Source organism: Falco rusticolus, chromosome 1 (assembly GCF_015220075.1).
Source record: "Falco rusticolus isolate bFalRus1 chromosome 1, bFalRus1.pri, whole genome shotgun sequence".
NCBI lineage: Eukaryota > Metazoa > Chordata > Aves > Falconiformes > Falconidae > Falco > Falco rusticolus.
Genome location: NC_051187.1, coordinates 56,825,360 through 56,849,902, shown reverse-complemented (window position 1 = coordinate 56,849,902; position 24,543 = coordinate 56,825,360). Strand labels below are relative to the sequence as shown.

At 40.3% G+C, this 24,543-nt stretch overlaps 1 protein-coding gene and 1 long non-coding RNA gene across 3 annotated transcripts in view; one reads left to right on the top strand and one right to left on the bottom strand.

Moving 5' to 3' along the window:
• Nucleotides 1-9,371, bottom strand: part of NFKB1 (nuclear factor kappa B subunit 1) — a 59,598-nt gene extending 50,227 nt beyond the window's left edge. For both annotated transcript variants that reach the window (XM_037380168.1, XM_037380177.1), the window contains exon 1: nucleotides 9,264-9,371. The gene's annotated coding sequence lies outside the window, so the exon portion shown is untranslated. The remainder of the gene's footprint in view (nucleotides 1-9,263) is intronic.
• On the top strand, nucleotides 1,866-24,134 carry LOC119144642. Its single transcript, XR_005103180.1, has 3 exons — nucleotides 1,866-9,204; nucleotides 23,213-23,301; nucleotides 24,036-24,134. It is a non-coding gene; the product is annotated as an uncharacterized LOC119144642 (long non-coding RNA).
• Nucleotides 24,135-24,543: the final 409 nt, after the last annotated feature.

The following is a 24,543-nucleotide window of genomic DNA, read 5'->3' as shown; positions in this document are numbered from 1 at the left end:
CATATAATGGGGCACAGGAAACTTCAACTTTTCAACTCACAGTATTTTTTAGTGTGAAAATTCAAAGGTGGTTAAAGGCATGTCGTTTAGCTCCTAGTTCAAAGGAAAAACATAAAATCCAGCTGAACTTGTCCAAAACCACACAGATGTGCCAACTGAGGGACATGTATGCAGCACATATGTGTGTGTGTGCAGTATTCCTTTACCCCCAGTGGGTCAGCTACCATTGTGAAAAAGGTTGGGGGGGGGGGGGGAAGGAAAAGGCCTAGGAAAATACACATATAAACGCATATATGGAAGATGATGCAACCAAGCAAACATAATGGCAGTTACTCTGCATCTCTACTCCTTAATAACTAAATAATACCAGGTACAAGTAGGCACAGCTGGAAGAACATGAGTTCATTTATTGTATTCTGAATATTTGTTTGAAAGATTCAAAAGGATCAGGCATTTAAGATGGAAACAACATAATTAATGTAGGAATGCTCCATCCAGGAACAACAATTCTCATTTTTGTTTATCTCAATCATCTGATTTCAGATTTCTCTCCTGCTGTTCTCCAACATCCACTGTATCTGACTTTTAAAAACAAAGATAGCTGCCTGTAACCAACCAGACCCTTCCCTCTGCTGTTTCTCTCCAATTTTCTGGCCTGAATTTTAAAAATGAGGTAAACAATTTTCCTCTTGGATACCAGTATCCAATCCAATACTTGCAAACAGGGAATGGGACAGCTTTCTATTTCCTTTCTACAGACAAACATAACTCCATGCAAATTTCATCAGCTATAAGGAGTCAAGCTTTAATGTTTGATTCAGATGATAATGGCCCAGTTATTTCTGAAAACATCTATAGACATCTCACCCAACAGCTGCATGCCTTTAAAAAACCCTAAGATTTTAAACATCATTCCTTCCTTTCTTCCTTTGGTCTCATACTGGCCTGACTAAAAACCTGAACAGTATCCACAGTAACAAATTTGGAAGACCTCTCATTCCTCCAAGCAGAAAATAAAATCATCTCAGTATTAACCTAAATAGTTGAACACAGATATAACCAGAGAAAGAAAACAAAAGATGACATACACTTCCTTTCCCAAACCTTCAAAGGGAGACATGGTAAGCAGGTCTCTACTTTTAATCTGTGTTCTTTGAATAAATATTGGGTTTTTAATCAATTTGGAGAGATAAAAGAGGAACAGTATTATCAACTTCTCAACCCCACAAAGACCTGCCTCATCGTAAGAGTGCGATGCCTGGTGGTAACTCTTATCAGCCACTCATCTCTTAAACTTTCACCCAACCAAACAAAATCATAAAAACCTGATGTGACAGGATGCCCTTTATATCCTCAGAATATGAATGCAAAAGATGAGAATCGGGGTATCTGCCTGCTGTTGTGTTTTAAAATACAAAGAATCAACTCATCTCTTCTAAAACTTGTCCATTATTTTTTAATTAGTTCAGTACAAAGACTGAGTTCAGGACAGATCAATATTTTACAGAAAAAGGTTTGGTTATAGCACAGACCAGTCTAACCAGATGGAAATTCAGGCATTACTCTGCAAAAAGGTGCACTGAAGATATGCTAGTGAATCGTATTTATTACCCAGAGTTCATTACACTTGTGAACTGGAATTAGTCTGATGCTTTACATTAATTTTGATGTTGAAGAATGCCCATCTCTTACTTTAAGAAAGGTTTTACATCAACCTGTTCTCACCTTTCAAGGCTGGGATTCAGAAAGCAAGCCTCAAGACAAGAAGCAACTACTACACTTCAGCTGACTTGATACACTGAAAGCACAGTTCTTCCTGCAAGTTTTCTAGCAGAGTGTTCTTCCGCTCTTTAACGTGGCTTTCATTGGAATTTATCTGTTAAAAATAAACTTCTTTAACTGGACACTGAATGAAAGTAATGAAATTCGCTGTGATTATGCTCTTAGCCTGCTTATTTCACTTATTAAAAATTGAGATGAATAAAGATAAAATGCAAAAGCATGTGGCTGGTGTATTATATTGTAAGCATATTTTTGCTACATCAGGGCTATAAAACATGGCAAGTTATTGGATTGCAGAGAACTATGCTTTAAGGAACAGCATCAAGTTCTCTGGAATCCTGTAGCGGCTATGAAATATTGAGGCAAAACCAGTAACTGTTGTACTTTACCATCTCTACAGTGTGTTTTACTTAGTATTGTTTACTTCTTTACTATCCACCCTTGAGCCTCACTTCTCCATCCTTTGCAAAACGCAATGTGTATCTATACAGGGACAATTGTTTTAGAGATCAGCATTTCCCAAGTGGAGATGCTGGGAAATGCATTGCACAATACACCGAGTTGCTGGGTCAGGGCTGGAAGCAGGACAAGAGCTGATAAGATGGTTCTGGCTAGAGGACAGAGCAGGGTGCTCTGACAGAACAGAGATATTAATCCATGATGCTTAGTCTCACACCTTCATCACTGCAGTGCACTCTAAGTCAGGATGCTGCCCATCCCCTTCAACACCTGGCCTTTTCACCTTAGCTCTGGCCACCTCCTCTCAACTTCAACCAGCACTTCATTTCCCTCGTAACCCAATTATTTTTCCCAAAATTCTGCAAGTACAGCTCCAGAGAAAAAAACGTTGGTGCAGAATATATTCTTAGAGAAGCAAAGGAAAGGAAAAAAGGAAGTCTGAGAACTGCTGTTTTCTACCTCTGCACAAAACAGTAGCCCATACATATACACAGGCTTAAGTCTTCTGATGTTTCAGAGGACACATAAGCTGGGTCACGAACCTACAGCAGTTACCTGGGCAGCCTTTAGTGTAAGCTGTGCATGTCCTTCTAACCACTTTGATTTTTAAAGGCTGAATAGAAGGTGCTTTCCTTAAAATAAATCCCATTTTTGTTAAAAGCAACGTAACAACAGTGGGAATATTGTACAGGCAGGATTCCAAACGGTTCCTGGCATTTTGAACGCATATTGTCCAAACCTGCTTAAAGCAGGTCTACACAACTAAACCTTAGCTACCAGCACCTTTTACTTCCATTACTGTTGCTATTAGTGAAGCTGCTGCAGAAGAAAATTTTCTGGAGAGGGAAAAGAGACAGCCCCCTCCCAAATATTAATCAAGCAAAATCTTAACACAGAAAAGGTTTTACCAATGGTTATTTTATTTACATTGTTCTCAACTACTCATTTTGATTGTATCCATTTTAATAAATTACACTGTTTCTGAAGTCCCCAGACAAAGGCTAATACCAGATTTAATATTTATCATTTAGATGAACACTGTCCTGATGCACAGCCTGAACAAACTGGGAAAATACACATACGTTTTCCTTTTTAAAATAAAGGGTGGGTGGGTGCGCTACAGACAGCGAATCCCTGGATTATTCAAAATAAAAGGTGATAAACAGCTACAGCATTCTAAAATATGCAAAGTAAACAGAACCAAAATACTAAGGGACTAACTGTCATGCATACTTTCACTCACAATATTGGCACAGATCTCTTTAGCACAAACAAGAAAGAAAAAACATTGTAAAACCACGAGAAGTGATTGCAAACTTGTTCAAGTTGACAAGCAGCCCCACCAGCTATGTTTTTTGAAGGGTTTTTAACTCAGTAATGAAAGAGACTTGAAATTTGAAGTTGGCCTTTAAATGTTGAAAGTTTACTAATATTTCTTCTTCCATCTATGACTTCAGTACCCTGGGGGTATAGGGGTCTGCTTTACAGAAACTGTATTCTCAGTATAGAACTCCACAGTGCTCAATTTCCACAAAAGTAGCATATGGAAGTTGTATTTTTTACTTTCCTTCAGCTGCTACAAAGACGTGTAATCTCTGAATAAAGATTTGAGTATAGTTTCTCAGTATAAAAGTGAGGTAAGGTTTGTGCAGCGAGGCATTTTTATCAAAGATACTACTTTCCTCTGCAGACTACTTCTCATCCGTAGACTGTTGCAGCTGCAATAATACTACATAACCCTAAAAGACACTGTTTGTTTTTCTAATATAACACAGATGATTGTCTCTTCTTGTTATTAACCAAGTCTGCTTATTATTTCCTGTTGGGTGGGACCTGGTAGTTCTGGCTACATATTCTGAAAATTAAAAAACTGTTTAAGTTAACATTTCCAAACATTTTCAGTCATGAGTGGATGCATTATTGGACAGTCGTGTAAAACCTACAAAACATTTAGGAAATCAAATCAATCACAAGTATTAAAGTGACTTCAGAAGTGCAATCCTCTGAATCAGAATTGTTGGGTGCAGAATTATTGTAGAAAATCTGGACTCAAATTTATTACCCCAGATAACTACTGAATTTGAAGAAAAATTCATAGAATCATGAAATTCATCAGCAAAGAATAACTAGACAACCTGAATGGTTGCTTTATTAAGTGACTTTACAAACAGAATTTTTATGTGTTTTACCCCTTTCCCAAATGTCAAAGTAGTGAACTAATATGATGGGAGGAAACACTAAGATGCCATAAACATATGAACAGTTTTTCCAGGATATTGTTGGAATAAAGTTAGAATGTTTTTGTTAAAACACATTCAAAGCAACTTAAACCAAAAGAATAAACAGTATTCAAATATATGACAAACATACTTTGGTATACGTATAATGCTAAGTATATGTAAAAATACTGAGGTTCAACACAGCAAAACAACTCTAGTAACTGCACTGTATTTTAGCCACGTGGAACGGTAATGCTACTTGAACTAACCTGAATATCATGTTAAAATGCTGTTACTTTTTCCTGCAGACTAAAAAGAATGACTGAATATTCTTTACAAATAGTTCTAGTTCATACAAAGTTGTTCATCAAAGTCAAACTTTAACTTAAAAAGCCACACACACCTCTTTCGTAAGCCTGAAGTGTAATGAATATTAAACAGCAAACTTTTTGGTTGGATGGTGGGGTTTTTTGTTGTTGTTGGGTTTTTTGGGGGGGAGGGGGGGAGAACAGTGTTCCTGAGAAGCAAGAAACAAGCAAACACAAGACTTCAGAAGTCCAGTTCACATAAGGTTTGCTGTATCACCAAGTACTATCACACAGGTTCTGGGGTCTTACTGAAGACACAGTCCCTTATCTCATGAACAACGGTGGCACCAGAGGGCTCAGAAAGTAGCAAGGGCTGTTACCACTGCAATCACAAAAGTGAGCTAAGAGTTTCTTAGTGTCCTTTTGGTTTCGAACAGCCACTGAAAATACAACATGACAGAAAACAGTCAGTTAAATAACACCAGTAAGTGGAACCAAAGATGTAGATTTGAGTCCAGCACTATTACAGTTATACCTTAGGTTTCAAATCTATAGGTGCAAAGTGGTTACTAAGGTTTGGGTTTTGTTTGGTTTTATTTTTAATTTTTTTACAAAGAAATAGTAAAAATCCTACAGCCTCAATTATCTACAGTATCTATGACATAAAAAGCACTCAGACTAAACTAACAAGACCCAAAAACCATTTGCCCGCTTTGTTTCTACTTTGTGTTACAATCTGTCCATAAGTATTTAAACAGGTAGGAATATGATCTTTAAAAGAAACAAAACCAAACAGAAAAAACCCAATACCACACAACTCAGACCTACTTTACTCTTGATCTGTTGACACCAGTACAGTTTGCTTCGAGGATGCAATGAAATACAGAGATGTTTTAGTTTAGCTAATTCTGCACTTTAAATGAAGAAAAAAAATTAGTATCTGGCACTGCTTATCAAAAGAACATAGAAGTTGAAAGGAGGGGAGGGGGGAAATGCTAGTAATAGCAATAGTAGCTTCCTTCCCACACAAGGTATGTCAGCTCCACCTAAGTCCTAAACAAAGGATTTTACCTTGAGACTAGAATAATTTGAAACATCTTTTAAGGCCTTACTTCTGAAACTGTCAGCAATGCTTCAGCAAACTATCTATGTTTAAATGAAAGCACTGATGAAGACTCATTGAATTATTTCTATGCTCAAAATTAGATGCAAACTCAGTGCCTGACTGACCTAAGGGCACAGTTAATGACAACCGTAATTATGATCTTATCAATGCAGAATTTCATAAAAGGTTCACAGCTTATTTAAAGGACATCAAATTAGAAGGTCCACTTCTAAAATACCTGTGTCAGAACTAAAAGGGACCAAGAATTTCTTTTTCATTATTTACCTGAAACATTCTCTCCTCTTTTATAATACCTGTGTGATCTTGTGTACGAGAACCAAAGAAAAGCTATCAACATGATGGAAATATTTTTTTTTAAACTAACTTCAGAGTTTTCATTAGGAGCCTAGGGAAATAAGTAACAATTTTCTTTAAGACTAATGCTTCTGAATATAGTTGGCAAACATCTACAGCACTGAAAGATGAGAAGATTTTAGCAAGTGTATTTTGAAGCAACTGTGAAAGCACAGAAGTAATTAACCAGAATCTCTGAAGACCGCAGAATTTTCTCATCACTAGCTACATTAGGAAGCCAACTATAAGTTAGCAAAAAATAAACTGCCTTTCACTGTACCTTTACAACTTCAAAACATTTACTTTGTATGCGTTCAACTATTGAGGAGGGAGACCTGAACTTTCTAACTGGCATACAGCATCCTTGATAGTACACGCTCACAGGCCTTCAAACTTGGTTCCTGTCCTTCCAGACTCAGCAACACAATAAGCACGATAACATGAATTCCTAACTGCACTTATTTCTAGAGTTTGCATGTATTCAAGAGATACTGGCATAGGAAGGATCTGGGAAAAAGCAATGATGAAAAGGAAGAGTATTGTTTTCAGAAAAACTAAAAAAAAAAAAAAAAAAAAAATAATCCAGTAATTAGCAAATTCGCATCAGTAGTATTTATTTGTAGGTATCTTATTATCAAATTCACGTAACACCACCGCAATAAAAAAATAATTTAAATTGATTATTAAAATTGATTTTGAAAGTCAAATACATCATAATTGAGAAACAATGAAATTGCTGTTTTTCAATAAATTAAGCAGGAAATTTTCAAATGTGCAAAGAAACGAAGTATCATTGTATGCTTTCTACCCTCTCCCAAGATTCCCTGTTCTCTCTCCCAACACATACTTTTTTCTGACTTCAAAATATATACTACAGAAATATTACCAAGGTGCTGACTGACCTAAGCGAATAGTTATGAAGTTTGTCTGCTACATTATTTTTTAAAAACACATGACACAAAGTGATACAAAGCTGTTCTCAGTTTTACAAACTTAACTCTATTCAAAGTGTATTCATTACTTGCATGAGAAAATAGTTTCATTTTTTGATGACTCTACCGCTGATTAACATTTCTTTCTTTAAAAATGGGATAGAAGGTGGAAAGAAAAAGGCCTTCTCCCTTCTGTATAATATTTCACATTAAATAATTTAACCAACCTTGCATATACTTCAGCACTGAGTTTCCTTGAAATCTCCACATCCTGTGGCAGATGCTGACAACAGTATTTCAGCATAACTGTCAGTTAAATTCTTGAGCCAGGAAAGTTTAGAGAAGAGAGGATTTGCCTCCAGATAGTTACAGGCTGCTTTTTCCTCTTTCGTTTTCTCAATTTGTAGTCATTTTTTGTAGGTTACGAAACACTGTAGACAGGATGACGTCTTACAATGACGTCTTGGTTAATGCTTTGCTAGAATGGGCAGCTACATTCTCTTACAAAAGAATCAAAAATGCTTTGACTGAAATACTATTTCAAAAGTTGATACTTCACAGTACATAGCACAGACTCTGGATGTTAATAAAAGCCAAGTGATGTATTTTCAACCCTGTTCTGTGAGCTTGGCAGTGGTGGTATAGCATCTTAACGCATGTAAGGCACAAGGTAACACAGCTGAGACTTCATCTACTTAGTGCTACTTTTCCCTGTGAACAGGGTAAATGAAAAGAAGACTTCTGAAGCACAAAATATATCAAATATGATTGGTACTTTGAAACAGTTAAATACATCTGTATTTCCTTTAGAATGTTACTCTTTAGCAAAAATTTTGAGCATTTTAAAGCAGGAAGCTGAAACGCAGCAGATGATCCCTTGCCTATAAAACCTTACTTCACAAATGCTTACAGGCACCACATTTACTTATTTAAATGAAATCACATATCAGCAGGCTGCATTATGATAATGGCCAAATACCACATCGCTCACCTGTTCTACAGTTCAGAAACAATGCCCCATTTTATGTTCACATAAAATAAGTCAACAGTGCTTCTTTATCAAAGTTACCATCAAAGCAGAGTGGGTCAATAGGTAAAAAAATAATTGTGAAGGTGTTGAATATTCTTGGGTTTAAGATCAAATGAAACAGAGCCACCGGTCCAATAAAGTTCCTTGTCACGGCAAGAGCTTTTCAGTTTCACCGCTTAACTACAAAACTACCTTTTAGGAAAAAAAAAATAAATCACTAACATTTCTGAAAGCAGCCTTAGGTTACAGCGTGCGACACGGCAAGGCCCCCAGGCCAGGGCCACCCGAAGCTGCCAGCGGCCGGCCCGCACGGACCCGCCGCGCCTCAGGCTCCGCGCCCCTCACCTCCGGCACCACCGGCATAAAAAAGCGGCACCTCCTTTGCCGACAGACAGCCGCTACACGGTCAGCAGAACCGGGGGGTTCAAACGTGTTCGCGTTACTTGACAGTCCCTCGCTGACACCCCTTCCCAGCGAGGAAAACCGCGTCTAACCCACCAGCGGAAAAGCCCCCTGCGTGCTCACAGGAACACAAGCCGCAGAAGAGGCGTGAGGGCCCGCGCACTAACCGGGCACCTTCTCAGAGCCGCAACGGAGAGGAAAGCGGGGGGCGGCCGCCCCTTCCGTCAGCCGCGCACCGGGAGAAAGGCGGTGTGCGCCTCGCCGGGACACGGCCCCCGGCTCCGCAGGCCCCGAATGCCGCCTCACGGCACCGGCCGCCGCCGGCCGGCCGCCCGCCCTTCCCCTCTCGCTCGCCGCAGCCGCCCCGGCTTCAGCGGGAGGTCCGCGCCCAGGCCGAGGCCGCAGGCGAGCGGCTGCCCGGCGCTACGCACGGGGGGACACGCTTCCCGTCGGCAGCACCCCCCCGTCGGCGGGGCGCCGCCACGCTCCCCGCAGCGCTTCCCTCCCGCCCAGCCCAGCCCGAGGCTGCCCGCTCCCGCCCCGGCTTCGCCCCGCGCCGGGCAGCGGCGGTGCGCGACGGAGGAAGCGGAGCCGGCGGCGAACGGGCGCCGAGGTAAGGGCGGGGGAGAAAGAAGGCAGCGGGCGGCGGGTCAGGGGCCGCCTGGGGCTCACCCGGGGCAGGGCTGGCGGCGCCTCCTCCTCGTCGCCGTCGCCGACGTCTGCCGCTGGCGGGTCCCGGCCGCGCGTCCCTCAGCGCCGCGCCATGTACCCGGCGTGACGACGCCGGCGCCGCCCGCGCCCTGGCTCCGCGCGGACTTTCCCCCCTCCCTCCCGCCCGCCCCGGGCCCGCTGGCGAGGGCAGCCGAGCGGCACCGGCTTGCGCGGCCGCCGCCTGCGTAGCCTCCGCCCCCGCGGCCGCCTGCCCCCCGGCTCGCCGCACTTCCTGGCTGGAAATTCCCGCTGACGCTCCGACAGCGCAAACGGCCGCGCTGGAGGGGCGGGGCGGGAGCGGGCAGCCGTTGGGGGGCAGAGAGGGAGCCGGCGGGCGCTGGGCAGGCGCAGCCGCTGGGGGGCGCCCGTACGGCTCCAGCAGCGCCGGGCGGCCTTGGCGGGGGCCCTGGGCGCCGTCCGCCGCCTCAGGGCTGAGGAGAAGCCCGCGCATCGAGCGGGGCGGCGCGGAGCCAGGGAAGCGCCTGTCACCCCCACCCGCTGGCGACGAAATCCCTCGCCCCGGGACTGGCCCTCCAGCCTGGAGGAAGCCATGTCAATAAATGAGCCTTTTCATCCCAGGGGTGTTATCACCACCACAAGAATTACTGTGTCGTTGCCCGTGTTGCTTGGCCTGCAGTGACATTCTCAACGCTTCTGTGGAGTCAGGCCCGATCTGGTGGCCGCTGACATCTTCGTGTTAGTTAACGAAGTTCTGAAGGAAGAAAGACTATGCATAGAGTGAATTTAAACTCACCTAGTGCCTGGCCATCGGCTGGCTTTCGTGGGCATTTCATAAAAGGGGGCTTGCTGATTGGCTACCACCTGATGCCTGAAAACAGCACTGAGCAGAGTGTACAGGCTACACAGCACCCTTTCTCTGTGGATTGATACAGCTTCTGGCAGAGCAAACTCAAGGTTGGTTAACTTCTGTTAAGCAATGCCAACTATCAATAATATGCTGGTTGTCTTAATACTGAAATCCAAGTTTGTAGTAGAGTAACCAAGTTCCCCAGAAACATCTGATCAAGGCTCAAGAAAATCAGCTAGTGCCATGTTTAATCAGAAAAAATACTATGTGAAACATTAAAGTTCAAACATCTTTATGCTGAGTCTTAAATGTCTGGTTTGCTAAGGTTGAAGAGCAACCCAAATCAGCAGCCAGCATGGCTCACCTGATGTGTGTTAGCCCAGAAAGCAGCACACCTGAAATCGCCTGTGGGGGATTCTGTTATGCTAAGGCCACATGAGGTGGAACTTCAATAGTCATTTAACTCAGACTTGAATGAGACTAAGGAAAGTAATCTATAAAAAGGATTTTAAAAAGCCCTAATAAATGAAATTATATGTTGCTTCTTGTGCTGAAGCAAGGAACTGTAATCGAGCAAAAAAGGATTAAAAAGAAATAGGGTCAAGTCATAAGCCACCTGTTGACTGGAACAAGAAGAAAGATATTTTTTGCCAGAGAACTATTACAGGTTTATGTTTAATACTTTATAGGTAGTCCAGTCATGCCATAGAGATAGACTGTGCTGCTGAACACTTCTAGTCTCTTAGATGGTTGCTGATTTCATTCCTGGAAAGGGTGTAGAGGCAGATGGTATGCTTTGTGCCCCATCTCTAGGTTGGAACAGAGATGTACTCCTTTTGTGCTGAGACTGCTAAAGAGCTTGGAAATGCACAGTATTTTCTCTGTCTCTTGATAAAAGAATCAGTATCTCATACAGGTTACACATACATAATGTATGAAGAGACAGTCATTTGCTTTTTTTGGGATTGCCACTCATGCTCTGTGATGCCATTCTAAAAACGCATTCCCCTGTTCTATTCCCAGTCCAAACTGGGAATTCAGAATGACTCAGCATTTCAGTAAACCACATTGTTCCTTATTAAATGTGGGTACCTTCTAGACACTCAAGATACAATATGAATCCTCTCTGCAGAAACAAGTGCACCGAAGTAAGCAGAGTAAGTGAGAAGAGAATCAGACCCTAAAGCCTTTTAAGAAGGAAGTATGGATGGATTGAAAATACAAGAGGTTTCAAAGTAGATACATTTAAAAGGAAAGGTGCCATGTCACAGCTAGTCAAAGGCATACTCGCAGGGCAAAACCTGTATGAACAAGTACCAGGAAATCGGACAAGGTGGAAAAGTTCCAGAACTTAAGGAGACTTACTTGATAGACTTATTTTAAAAGGATGCACTACCAAGTACCCAGGCTTAGCTTTCCCTGTGAAATCCTAATCAGCTTCTGCAAGTATTTCGGTTTTAAAAGAAAATCCTCTTCTCAATTACTTTCAGAGCTTAAATTCGTTGTTCTTAGACCTTAACACCATAACAGAAATCTTACTTCTACTGAAGCCTACAATAGTGCCAGGCTGTAAGCCCACAGTTTGCTAAAATTATCTTCATAGGACACTCTAGATAAATTAACTACTTTAAAGCACAGGTTTTTCACCTGAAAAGCCAAATGAACAATTATTTCTCTAATCCTGTTTCCAACCACTAGGGAAATGGTGCAGATAATACAGACTCAGGTGTGAGTGGTTTGCAGTGATAAAGTGGTGCTTCTCTCCTGGATAACACAGGTTTGCACTAGTACCATAAAGAAAGATACTTCAGTACCTCAACAGTATCAGCTCACAAATGAAGAGCAGGTGATCAAAGCTGAACCCAAAGGAGCAAATGTTTTATGTTGTTGAGCTGAGACATTGTGAAATGTTACTTGATGTGTTACAGTCTCTGGGAGCTGCTGGGGTGTATTGGAGGTAAGACTTTCTAGTTGTATGCTTATCCAGGCTGTTTCACCTTGGTAAGGTTGTATACATGTATGTTTCCTGATATGTAATATGTGATACAGGAGCTGTGTATGTTCTCTGCTAGGTTTGCTCTGGGAGTACAGGTTCCTTTCTAAGGTCAGAAATCTGTGGTTTTAGTGCTTCTTAATTGTGTAACTAATACTGTTTCTCCTCAGGAATGAAGTGTTATTTCTGAGAATTAAGCTTTATTTCTTTAGGGATGTCTGACAAAAAGATGAACGTGTAATGACTAGCAGAGATTTTTAAAATAATCACTTTTACCTTTATTTGGTATGCTTAAATTGGAAAAACATCATCATTGAAGTTTCCTACTTTTATTTTTTTCCCTGTTTCTGAGTTATTTAGTGGAATCAGAACAGGATCTTTTCATTCCCTTTGACGTAGTAACTTTGATACTAAAACAGGAAAAGATGAGGAAAAGTCGAAAATAGCTACTGAGAGATACTTCCTTTTAAAGTTTTCAGCTGCCTGCCTTCATTGGTATGCTAGGTCATACTATCCAAATCTCTTGCTGGTTAATCCGTTATTTCTTTATCATCCAGAAGTTCTAACTTAAAAAATGATTTGCCTTGGATAGTAGCCAGCAATTGTCTTACACTGCAATCCTTACAGAGTTTATCAATGCTTAGCTGATGTTTGCTGTTGGTATTGCTATTATCTCCTGTAACTTGAATCACCAGGGACATAAGAAGACAATATGCTTTAAAAAAAATCATATTTTTAAGACAGTGACATCATTTGGAGACAGAATATATAGCAAAATCTAATGAAGTAGAGAATAGAAACCATATAAAAAACTCTAAATAGCCAAAGTATGTGTGCAAAGCCAACCAGTTTGAACTGCAGCTAGAGCAGGGTCTAGAATTCAACAGCGCTGCTGAATTCCCACATTGCAGCATCCATAAGATGTACTTTCTGTCTGTCATCTTTGCCATTTTCTGGTGGATGGTGACTTGGCCTCAATTCATCATGTACTTAATCAGCACTTAGATGGACACAACAACACCCTGCAAAATTCATGTGTGGTCTCTCCTGTAGTCACACAGGTGACATCCCAAATGTACCTTTCACTTGCTTCCTACAGAACTGCAAATCAGGTACGGAATCTGATGTTACCCCCAAAGTGGTTCAGACCTGTAACTATGCTAAAAGATTAAATTTCTAGTGGACTGGGGAAAAGTGCTGGAGCTGAAGCAGGAGAAGATTTCAGTAGTGAATAGCTGTTGGGGTGTGGGGAAGTAGATTTAGCAGTCTTAAATAAGAGATCCATGAGGCTGATGCGTATAATTAATAGAGAAAGGGGAACCTTTGGAGAGAGCTAGAAGTAAACAAGTTATCACGAAACCTCAAATAGGGTATTACTGAGGATAAGCACTAATCTGAACAATTTGAATAGAAGTGAGTGAACCATGTATGTCTGTGTAATAGCTGACTTTTGTGCATGAGATACAGATAGAGGTAAATAACAGGTTAGCTTGGTTCTGTGCTCTGGGTGGGGTGAAGATCTGAATGGATGGGAGTTCATCAGACTGCCTTTTCTGTATTTTCTCCTCCAGACTCCTATAGTTCTCTTGCATTAATAGCTGATAGATACAGTTATAAGTCTACTTTTATCTCTTCTTCCCCAAAGTAACTGTGCCAATTCATTTAGAAAATCTACGCATAAACACTCACGTTAGGTGTTACATTAACAACTTCAGCTCTGACACAGTCTGCTTTGTTTTTATGTATGACTGCTCAACATTTACTCTTATAGCTGTGATGCAGTATAGGGTATCGCATGAACACATGGAGTGAACCAAGCAGAGAAGGCAATTGTATGCATATCATTTTTGGAATGGTTAGCCTAGCCTTCCCTCAGTTTGGCTGTGTAATGCCAGGCCTTCTTCCTTTCTTTTACACTGGCAGATAGCAAGGAGTGTTTCACAGCAAACCTCTCAGTTACACTGGAAATGGTGGTTTATATATTCTGTGTGAACTTGCTGCAAGGTAGCTGCTCTCAATGGAGGGCTATCCGGAGCACAGTGAGTTGTTGTTAGCTAAGTAGCTCACCTGGGCCTTGAAGCTGCTTCATGCAAAAGACAGACCGCTCCAAAAGCGGTGCCTAGGCTTGTCCTACTTACCTGTGTAATAGTGTACAGTATGTACATGTGTTCTCAGAATGTAAATGGTTGTTTATAGAAGCTGTAGGACCATTAGTGGTATGTAGCACTGCAATAATGTGAAGACGTGTACCTTAGAGCTAAAAACAAATTGCTGCAGCAAGCAGTCACAGTTAAAGAGTTGCGCTTCCAGGTAATAATTCTAATAATCTACCAGTTAGTTCCTCAGAATCTGGACCTAGTACCAATTGTGAGTCATTCACTCTTCTGTAGCTCAGATACCCAACACCTTCACCAGCCACTGAAAGCAGAGGGACGGGGTTTTGCTGTTTGAATTCAGTGACAGCAGGCTCTTACCGGTCCACTGGATTCACTCCCTTTTCTTCCCACCTACCTTCCCTGTGTTATGACTAGTAGTGCACTATGGTCATATATGAACGATATATACTTCTAATTTTTATCTGATTACACCCATCAGAACCCAGTTCAGGGACCCAATTGTTTTCCCAAGAAACATAAGTTCTTCCCATAACATGACTGCTTTAGAGCTTCAGCAATATTTCACCCAGTTAGCTAATGCAAACAAGAACAGCTGTTTCATTCTTGTTGTCATTGTCACTTTGTTTTGTTAATAGTCACTTTAGTTAAATATATGCTCAGTTCAATTTATGAGGTCATTTTGTGTTAGGTATACTGAATAGGACCAATGTTAAGACTGTTGAGAAAGCAAAACTTAGCTAACTTGATTTTTATATTACTGCTATTTTATGCTGTACAAACTCTTTAAGGCCCCAGTAGAGAAAAGAAGTTTGAGACAGCTAAGCACTGTACCATATATATGGAAGAGATTTCCTCTGCCACGGGACTTTCAACATTTAAATATATAATGGAAAACAGATTATGAAAGCATAAAGTGGCACTCTCATTGCTGTTTGAACTCATGCAGTGATTTGTTTGTCTTCTGGTCAGCTGTTGGTAGAAGTAGATTCTGATGTTTGGAGCTGTTTCTGTTGCAAATTTTAAGCCTTTACCACAATTTGTCATATTCTTCTTAAAATTCTAGTCCCAGAATCTCTGGATATGTGGCTAGTTTTCTCTCAAGTCTTGATGAAAACTTAAAACTTAGGTTTAAACAACCCCCAAAGTCTCAACGTTCTAAAAGTATCTTTTTAAATGGATGGACATTTGCCTCTTTAGGCAAATCCTGTGGGTTTAGGGGACTTTATTTATCATTTTTTAATGATGGGGGGTTAACAACAGTGAGTGGTAAGCTAAGGAAATTACTAGTGTAATGGACCAAGCCTTCTAAAAATACAAGATTATAAAAGAATATTTGGAGGGCACTATGAAAGGCAAGTAGTCTTACAGATTTGGTTTCATAGAATTTAGTGTTCTCAAGTTTTGCTCCAGAGCTGTGAGAGCTAGAAACTTTTCTTCCCAACGTATTCTGTACTTAAAGCTGCAACATCAGAAACAGTATAGGTGGTAACCAAGATTGTGATAAGATGCAACAGGCTGATGAAAAGCAAGAGAGTATGCCGTAATGAGAAAAAAAACAACCTTGTGACAGAGCAGGGTTTCAGGAAAAGAGAGGGACCTCAGTCTGTTTTCTACTCTACGCAAGAAAAGCAATGAGTGATAGTAGAGGAGGAAGCAGAGTGTTCTCCTTATTCTAGTTTCTTTCTCAGTTCCCCTCTTGATTTACTGATTAGAAGCCGAAGCCTGGGTGATAATGGAACAGTCTTTTATTATTTCTCTACCCTGTGTAAGATCACGGTGCAGAGGCTTTTAAGCTATAAATTAATATCCAGCACCAAAGCCAGAACTGGTATGACCATGCAATTCTGTTCCTGTTCTGAAGCACATTCTCTTGGATGCTGTCATGCTTACATGGCCCGCCTTGCTTTCAAGGCTAAGGATCCCCATACTGTGCTGTAGCACATTAGGTACGCGTACTTGTACAGACTCAGGGTCTCTGCGCAGCTGAGACCTGACTTGAAGGTGCATGTGACTTTTCTCACCTGAGGATAGGGAAATGGAATTGCAAAGTCTTCAATTGTTTCTGTTTACCTAGACGTCCAAATAAGAATATGAGACTACTGTTTAAGCCCTTGGGTGTATTTACAACAGTTCTTCCCAGCTTTAAGCATTGTGCTGCCAACAGTTGGCTGCACCCAAAGACACTCCCTTAGATAGCATAGTGAGAACTCAGTGCTGCTTGTATTCAGATCAACAGCAAACTCTTGTTGACCTACCTGGGTGTAGGGCTGGCGGCTGAGGGAGGATCCCTGCCTTCTCCACAGACTTGGAAAGCGTTCTGACAGTGGGCTCATCTGACTGTAAATAGTAAGGCTGGGCAGCATCTGCAAAACCATTCAAGTATTTTCTTGAAGCAAGACTTAGCTTTGCAAGCTGTATATTGGTCTGCAAGAAGGTAAGGTGGGTGTCGTGGCGACTTCATGAATGCTGCTGGGTAAGTCCAGCTGAGTCTGCTGGAGTTCTGACAGTGGTCTAGGCATGTTAGAATTACGTTCTTGTGACAAAAATGCTATTCTTATTCTAAAGACACAGAACAAAAGCCCAAAGAAATGAAGATTGAAAATATGAGTGTGTTAGGATGAATCTGAAACACTGAGAATCTCATTTTCCTCACAGTTCTCACTAGACAAATGAATATGCCCACATTATCACTTACAATCTGTGTGCGCCATGTTTGGACAGTTCGTACAGCTGTGGAGCCCACTGCATCTTACTTCATCGCACGAGAATACTTGGAGGAGGTGGTTGTGCCATTAGAAGAAACTCATCTGTCATTGTACAATACTACAGGACCTGCCTGACTAGAAAAGTTGGACACACTGGTATAGTACTTGCTATTGTAAAACATTTTCCCCTGTTGACCTCAGCTGCAGACGTATTTTTTAGTACTTCTGCAATTGTACTTAAGTGTCCTAGTCAACTATCCAGAAAATGAGAAACACTGACTATATGTGAAAAGTTTGGTTTAAATGATGTGACTAGCATCATATGGGAACTCTGGCACAGAAGAGGAAACATTATAGTTTATTTGATCAGGATTAAGGATATAAACCTGTCTCTTCCAGGTTTGTTATAATCCTCACAGTTTTTACCAGGAAATTAACAGAGACTTCATGAAAAGCAGTCTCTTTTAACATGCGGCTCTTCTCTAGAGCAGCACCATCCTAACAACTCTGCTTGATACAGATGCACTGGAGCAACAACTTTCATACAAAGCAAAGAAATTTTGCTAAAGTTATAAAATGAAAAGAATATTCTTTAAGAAGTTCTCATCAATAGATTTTTAGTGCTATAATACGATCAGCCTCATTTATAATATAAAGACAAGCTTGTGGTTAGAGCAAAAGTCTCAGAATCTGGGTTCTCTATCTGAACTTCCAGTGTAACCTCTGAGAAAAGAAACTCTGGCTATTTATGTTAAAGACTGGAGAAGGAGTAGGAAGAGCTAAAACAAAGGTAATAGCCAGTGACAAATTCTTATTTAGTATTGCATGTAACCCTTAAATTATTTTCCACTTTGCAAACAAATGAACAGCATGTCAAGCAAACAAATCTCCAAATCCTGTTTTTGCTGAATTAGATAGCAAAACACTTACTCCTATTTTGGTCCTCCACTGACATGCAGTAGTGATTTTTCTGGTTGCATGAAATGCCTGTGGTGTGGGGTATTAAAACTGGATAGCTACCACAAGTCAGTCTCCTGAACTGCCAATAGTTTCACTAAGCTGTGCCTTTTAGAAGAGTGGCTTTAAAACCTTGAAAGAGGCTTAAATAAACTTGAAACTGGAAGAGACAGGCCCAGATTTAATCAATGTATGACTTGTCTTCCCCTCTTTATCAATACTTTATGTGACAAAGTCACATAAGCAGCGTCTCTAGCTGAGAAATACTGGCTCCCTAAAAATGGAGCAAGTGATTCCTTCTTTAGAAGATTCTCTGTTTATGAATAGCACAAGTTGAAACAGAAATGCAGAGCAGGAAGGTGAACCTGAAAACTGGACTACTGAGATGCTTTTTATCATGATGACTTACATAAAAAGTTAATCCCCAGTAATTTTCATCCAATAAGACCTGAAAATGTCAAGCACCATTGAATCTCAGGCATTTATTAAGTCTTTGATGTTACTGAAATGGAAGAATTCTCCTCATCCTCACCCTTTTAAAAAGAAAAATATTTCTGAAGTCCTTGATGGTCTCTCCCTGCAGTGTGAAGTATATGCATGACTCCTTACTTGCCATAAAATACTGTAAAGTTATGAAATAATCAGGTAGCACTGAAAATAAGAACGCTGTCATCTCAAACTGTCAGGAGCCTCATGATTTTCTGAGGATTCTAGCAGTGTTTCTCAGACTGTGATTCATGTCTTTAACAGAGCAGGTCAGAGATTTCAGTAGAGAAGCCTGATCACATGCAGTGCATGCCCAAACCTGTTACAGTTCTTTACCCCGGGGGCCAAAACCAACCACAAGTGTTTCTGTTTCGTCACCTTACCCTTAACAGAAAAAACAGCTATTGAGATTTATTGTGTTTGTTATTAAGATCTCTTAATAGCTATGCAAACTGCCTCTTTCCATGCATATATCAAAGCCATATCATCTTGAAAAAAAATTCAAAAAATCAGTTCTGACTCCTTTTAACTCCTGCATGTGCTTCTGTGCCAAGACTACTATAAGGGTCTGAGCTAGACCCTATTTAGAAAATGTGTAATTGACAGAATACTTTGCCAAATTCAATGGCCATTTCTAGAATGGAAAGCTCCCATTGATTGTGAGTTCTAAATATTTTCCACTTTGGCTTGCATGGAAACACTTGAAAGATGCGTTAAAGAACAGACACAATGTAAATAAAATATGGGTGGTCTATACAGAACAGTCACATCTAGTTAATGGAGACAGTCTAAAACTTAGTCCTGCCCTGAAATCCATAGAAGAAACAGACGTATTCTGTTTTTAACATCTAGCTTAAAAGACATTTGACAATTTGAACAATCTCCAAAATCTCCAGATTTGGTAATATTCACGTCAGGCATTTGTTAGGCGAGTACCTCTGAGCTGTGAACAGCAGCTCTGGAATCTCCAGACTTGCTGAAATAGTTCTAAAAAAACTTAAGCAGCTTGTCAGACTTCCTACATCAATCTAAACTTGTTTAACAAAGACCAGAGGAAAAAAATATAGAAGAAATTCTGAGTAAATGGAGTCAGTATTTATCAGTGTCTGTCTTGGCCGCATAAGAAAGGATGCAAACTTCCCACAGAACAAACAAAAAAAGCCCCAGTGGATTTCTATCTAATCCATTGTGTTAAACACTAACCCACACTGACAACTGGGTACTGTACTCTGCCACTGTGTGGAAGTTTTCCACAGCGGAACTAAATGCCAAAAAATTGTATTACAAACAGAAGGTCATAGAGCTAAGGAAATTAGTCTTAAAATAACACTTTTGTCAACATTAAATAGATCACCAGAAAGAAGAAACAGTATGCTTGGGGATACCAGTAAAGGCATATTGGTGCTCAAGTCATCTGATAAAGTTCTCATGATCTGATAGGAGGCTACTTCAGTCATATGACAGAGACCCTGAAGAGCCCTAACAGGAGTTGAAAATTCAGGGCTTTTTTGCTTCTACAATGTATGCTTTATCAGGAAGACAGTAATAAGAGAAAATACTCTGGTTCTTCTCATTAAATATGGAATCTGAGACACGTAATGACAGGGTGAGTCTGAGCAAAGGTGCTTGTTTTTAGGGGCTGTGCTCTTTTTTTTTTTTTCTTTTTCCTTTTTTCCTCAAGAGCTGTAAATGCCTTTTTTTCAGAGAAAAAGGGTGGTGTGCTAAGAAATCTTTTGCAAAGCTTTTCCGTTTCTGAAGAGCTCATGTACTTTGTGATTTGTGTGGGAAGGAATGTATTTAAGCTCCTGAGGGACTTAGGGCTAGGCTCTGTGGGGAGAATGTTAAATTGTGAGCCTGACTTAGAAGATGTCATCTGTATCCTGTTGATGTTTTTAGGCCATGTCTTGACAGGATTCTCCACAAGTGAAGAACTGACAGTAAGCACAGCAAGCTTGTGTCCAGGAAAAGCCTCAGCCCAGAAAACTGGTAGAGCAATAAGTCTATGGAATATTTGGTGATAGCAGGAGCAATGTGATGCAGACTGATATGATAGTTTGCTTGTCAGGGCAAACAGATAACTGACTTAAAGAGTCTGAAAAACACTGTATTATGAGTTGTTTGTAGGGTGCAGTGGCAGGGGGTCTTGTTGCCAGCTGTATGGACAGACTTTTGAAGAAATGCTAGAGAGGAACTGACTCTTGCAGTAAAACAGGTAACAGTGACACAGGGATGTTCTGCAATCAAATTCAGGCTGTGATGTAGAAAAACAGAAAGCAGAACCTCCATGCATAATTTTCTGAAATTTGCTTAATACTACATGCAGCGCCAATCAGATTTGCTGAGCTAGCTTCAATATACAGCAGAGAAAATGACATCAGAAGGAAAGTTTGAAGTTTTTGGGAAGTGTCCACATAAAAATGTGAAAGGTTATAGCAAGTGTGTGCCACACCATGCCTAAGGATCCCGGTCCTCCAGTTGCTTCAACTGAGGATCTGCCCAAAGTCTTCCTTGCTACAGAAACCAACATGCCAGAAGCTAACAGATTTTGATCTTTCATTTGCTATGGTGTCAAGACACTATAGGATGTGATCCACCATCCACAAAGTAGGCTGTAGCCAGAGTTTTACCATTGTGTTTCTTTCATAAGCTTACCGGAGAGACTCCTAAACTCTCATTTTAAGAAGATAAAGGCCACAGAGTTGTTCCTCTTTTAGCTTTTTGAAGTAAGTTCACTGCTTTTGATTGATCTGAAATAGATGTTTATTATCGAATGAACATAATACTGTTAAGAGACCTAAAATTACTCCATAGCATTAGTTGCTACTTACAGAACATGAAATGCAATAAGTTTGAGGTCTGCAATCCACCAGTTATGTTAATTGTATAAATAATTATATAGCTCATATAGTAGTCAAGAACCCATACAGATAAACTTTATGCTAAGGGTAAAGAGAATCAGAGATTCCTTTCTTTGCTACATATGCTGCAGTTTTGTTTACAGGTATGAGAGTTAGCGTCAGTGCTGAATGTAGCAGTGGGGTTGTTACAATTCGATGTAAACCATTTCACTTTTGCTGGTACAAATACAAGTGTCCAGCATTGGCAACTGCTGTTTTATTTGTGTTTTAATATAAAACTAGTTTTAACTGCAAAACAGTCCCCAAAACGCTGCTCTCGAGATTGATTTATTCTGTTCAGAGTTGGAACCAATGATGTCTTTATAAAAGATGCTGATACTAAGCCTAACTGATACTTAAAAAGCAACATCAAATATTTAGTAAAGAGTATAGCATGTATGTGTGGGAGGGAGAGAAGTGATTGCTGCTGTAGTGTTAGATCTACATCTAGCTAGGCTGCAACTTTCAACCTTGCTGTGTTTTGACATCATCCTCTGTTTGGCAGGGGAGGACCAACTCAAAAGGTGATTGTGAGGTTGTATCCAATAAAGTTATTTGGTGAGGTTTATTTATTTATTTATTTATCATAGGGATGAATAACATAAAGGAGGATGAATGGGCAAATTAGCACTACCTCACCAAATTCTAATAGGTTTCACTGAACAAGGTACAGGAATGCTTGTAGAGCAAGGAAAATAGAACAAGGTATCACTGCTCGTTTGGTGAACAGTGACTTGGAGGGGGATGACTAAAATATGGTATCATGTAGATGGAGGTGTATTTGGAAAAGGTACAGGTGTTGGTATATGAAATAAGAATATACAGCTTACCTGAATGCTGACATTCTTGTGGCTGAGTCTCTGATATTGTAACCATAATGTTCTTTATATAGCTACATGTGCAAAAATTGCACCTTAACTGTATTAAACTCATTAAGTAACTTAGAGAGGATTTCAGTTTAGTTTGGTCTTACTAGATCCAACCCTGGGGCAACCAGGCTAAACTTGGGCAATTTGGCAGAGAATCAACCCTGCTGTTTCTAGTGTCCTCACCAGTACATACCAGTACATACGCTCATCAGGGTTTCTCACTGTCTTCACCCTGAATATGGAATCACAGCCCATAAAACTAAAAAAGTAACTTAAACCCACAAAATTTAAAATGCCTATTTTGGCTCTTGCCACTTGTCCGGTATTAAAAAAAAACCAACAAAGTAGAATGATATCATTTTAAAGGAAACCTGTACAGTATTGCCTTTAGACATCAAAATAGGCCTATGTAACTATTGAAAATCCAACCACAAATTATGTTCTGAAGATATTATAACACATTTCCCTTCCTTCCCTCTAACATGACATGAAAAGAATTAACTCTACTCTCTTAGACCCAGAACCTGATCTAATTTCTGGGGAGGAGAGAGGGGGAAAAATTTGGAAATGAGAACATTTTGCATTTTAGAATTTTGACAACCAGAAGGGGAACACGTCTTTTTCTCTTGATTCTGACTGTCCTCCCACCACCTATTTCACAAGAAAGGACCAAAGATTATTTTCTGTCCTTTTTTTTTTTTTTTTTTATTATTATTATTGTTTTCTTTAACAGCCAAGTGTTTGCAAGAGGGAACCAGGAAAAATAAATAACTGTAGAGCTACTGCCACCTACAGTCCTGTTGAAAAAATGCCAGCTTCCAAAAAAAACCCAACGAACAAAACACCAACGTAGTAATAACTGGGTCTTAAATGTCCACTCAGAGAACACTACAATATAATGTAAATGATTTCAAGTACATTTAGGATTCACCTAAGGATCTTGAGATGCTTTTCTGAAGAATGTGTTAATCATGTCCTATTTGCCTAGCCTTCATTATGTGATAGCTGTTTTTTCTTGCAAATGCTAATTGATTGACACCCTAAAATAACCTCACTTTCTTTTCCCCACATTATGCAGTGAACCACTTTAACAGACACCAGATGTAAAGAGGAGTGAGCTCCTGCTGATACCACAGTGATGAATGCTGTTGCACCAGCTGAGCAGAGGTGAGGTATGTCCCAAGAAGTGGGAGGGTTCCAAAATGCTTGCAAAGGGCAGTAGCTGTCTCTGGTGCTCCTGACACTGGGGAAGCAAGAGATGAACCAGAAGTAGAGTCCTAATAGATCATGCAAATAAAACTTGCAGAGTGGGAATTTAAAGCTGTATTCTTTGTCAAGTGCCTCGTTGCTGCCAGGAAAGAACAGGGTTTTTTTCTTCTCCCTCTATCACTTTCTTTTCCAGTGGATGTCAGCTAGTTTGCAAAGGATTTAATCTCAGGTAGTCAGGAAATAGCATGTCTTTTGGGAAACTGTCACTAACCATTACAGAGAAGAAGATACAAAAATCTACTCACTGCATGATCTATTTTCCCCCTCACCTTCCTCTTTAACCAACCAATGTGGTGAAGATGTGTTCAGCAGTGGTGTTTATCGTTCTGTTCTGGAAGTGACACAGGTACTTGGACCTATGTTTCGTTGGTAATCTGACACCAAACTTAACTTTTTGCAGACTTTTTATTAAGCATATATTTAACAGCCTGATTTGTTTTTTTCCAGGCTTTAGGCTACAGTAATGTTTAACTACTTCATGATGATACATAGAAAGTGTGAGCTAGTTTTCTGTTAATTATAGGAGCTCTAATTCAGCTGTTTTAAAAGTTTATTGTCAGACTATAGGCTTCTTTTCAGTGACTTAAAAATAGTAATAAATCTAACACACATGGTCCTAATTATTCATGTAGGCTTGAATTTGTCACTGCATTTGGACAACAATTACTTGTATACCTGTGTTCTTTGCAAAATGAAGGCCTTGCACATAACCAGAGGATACAAATTGGAAATCCAAGGTAAGCCAACGGGACAATGTGTACACTCTCTTGGCAGCATCTGCTGTTGCTGTCATCTAGGAACATATGCTGCAGGTTTGACTGACTGTGAGTGGAAGAAATTCAAGCCATGAGCAATTCTGGCATTGATAGGTAAGGCATCTACGGCACTGAAGCGTCTTATGGCTCTGGATTTGATAGGAAGTTATACACTTAGAAAATGCAATATTAGTTGGGAATTTGGGGTTCTTCAGGAATGGATTCAACCCATATCCTATGTTCACCCTTTATGGCAATGAAATAATTGTTGAGGTTATGTATGCAAAGACAAGGATGATTCTGTGTGGTTAATGTGCTGCAGAAGGTTTTGGATAGCATGGGTTCAGCTCCTAATGTTGCGATAGTCTGTGTTACCTGGAGAATA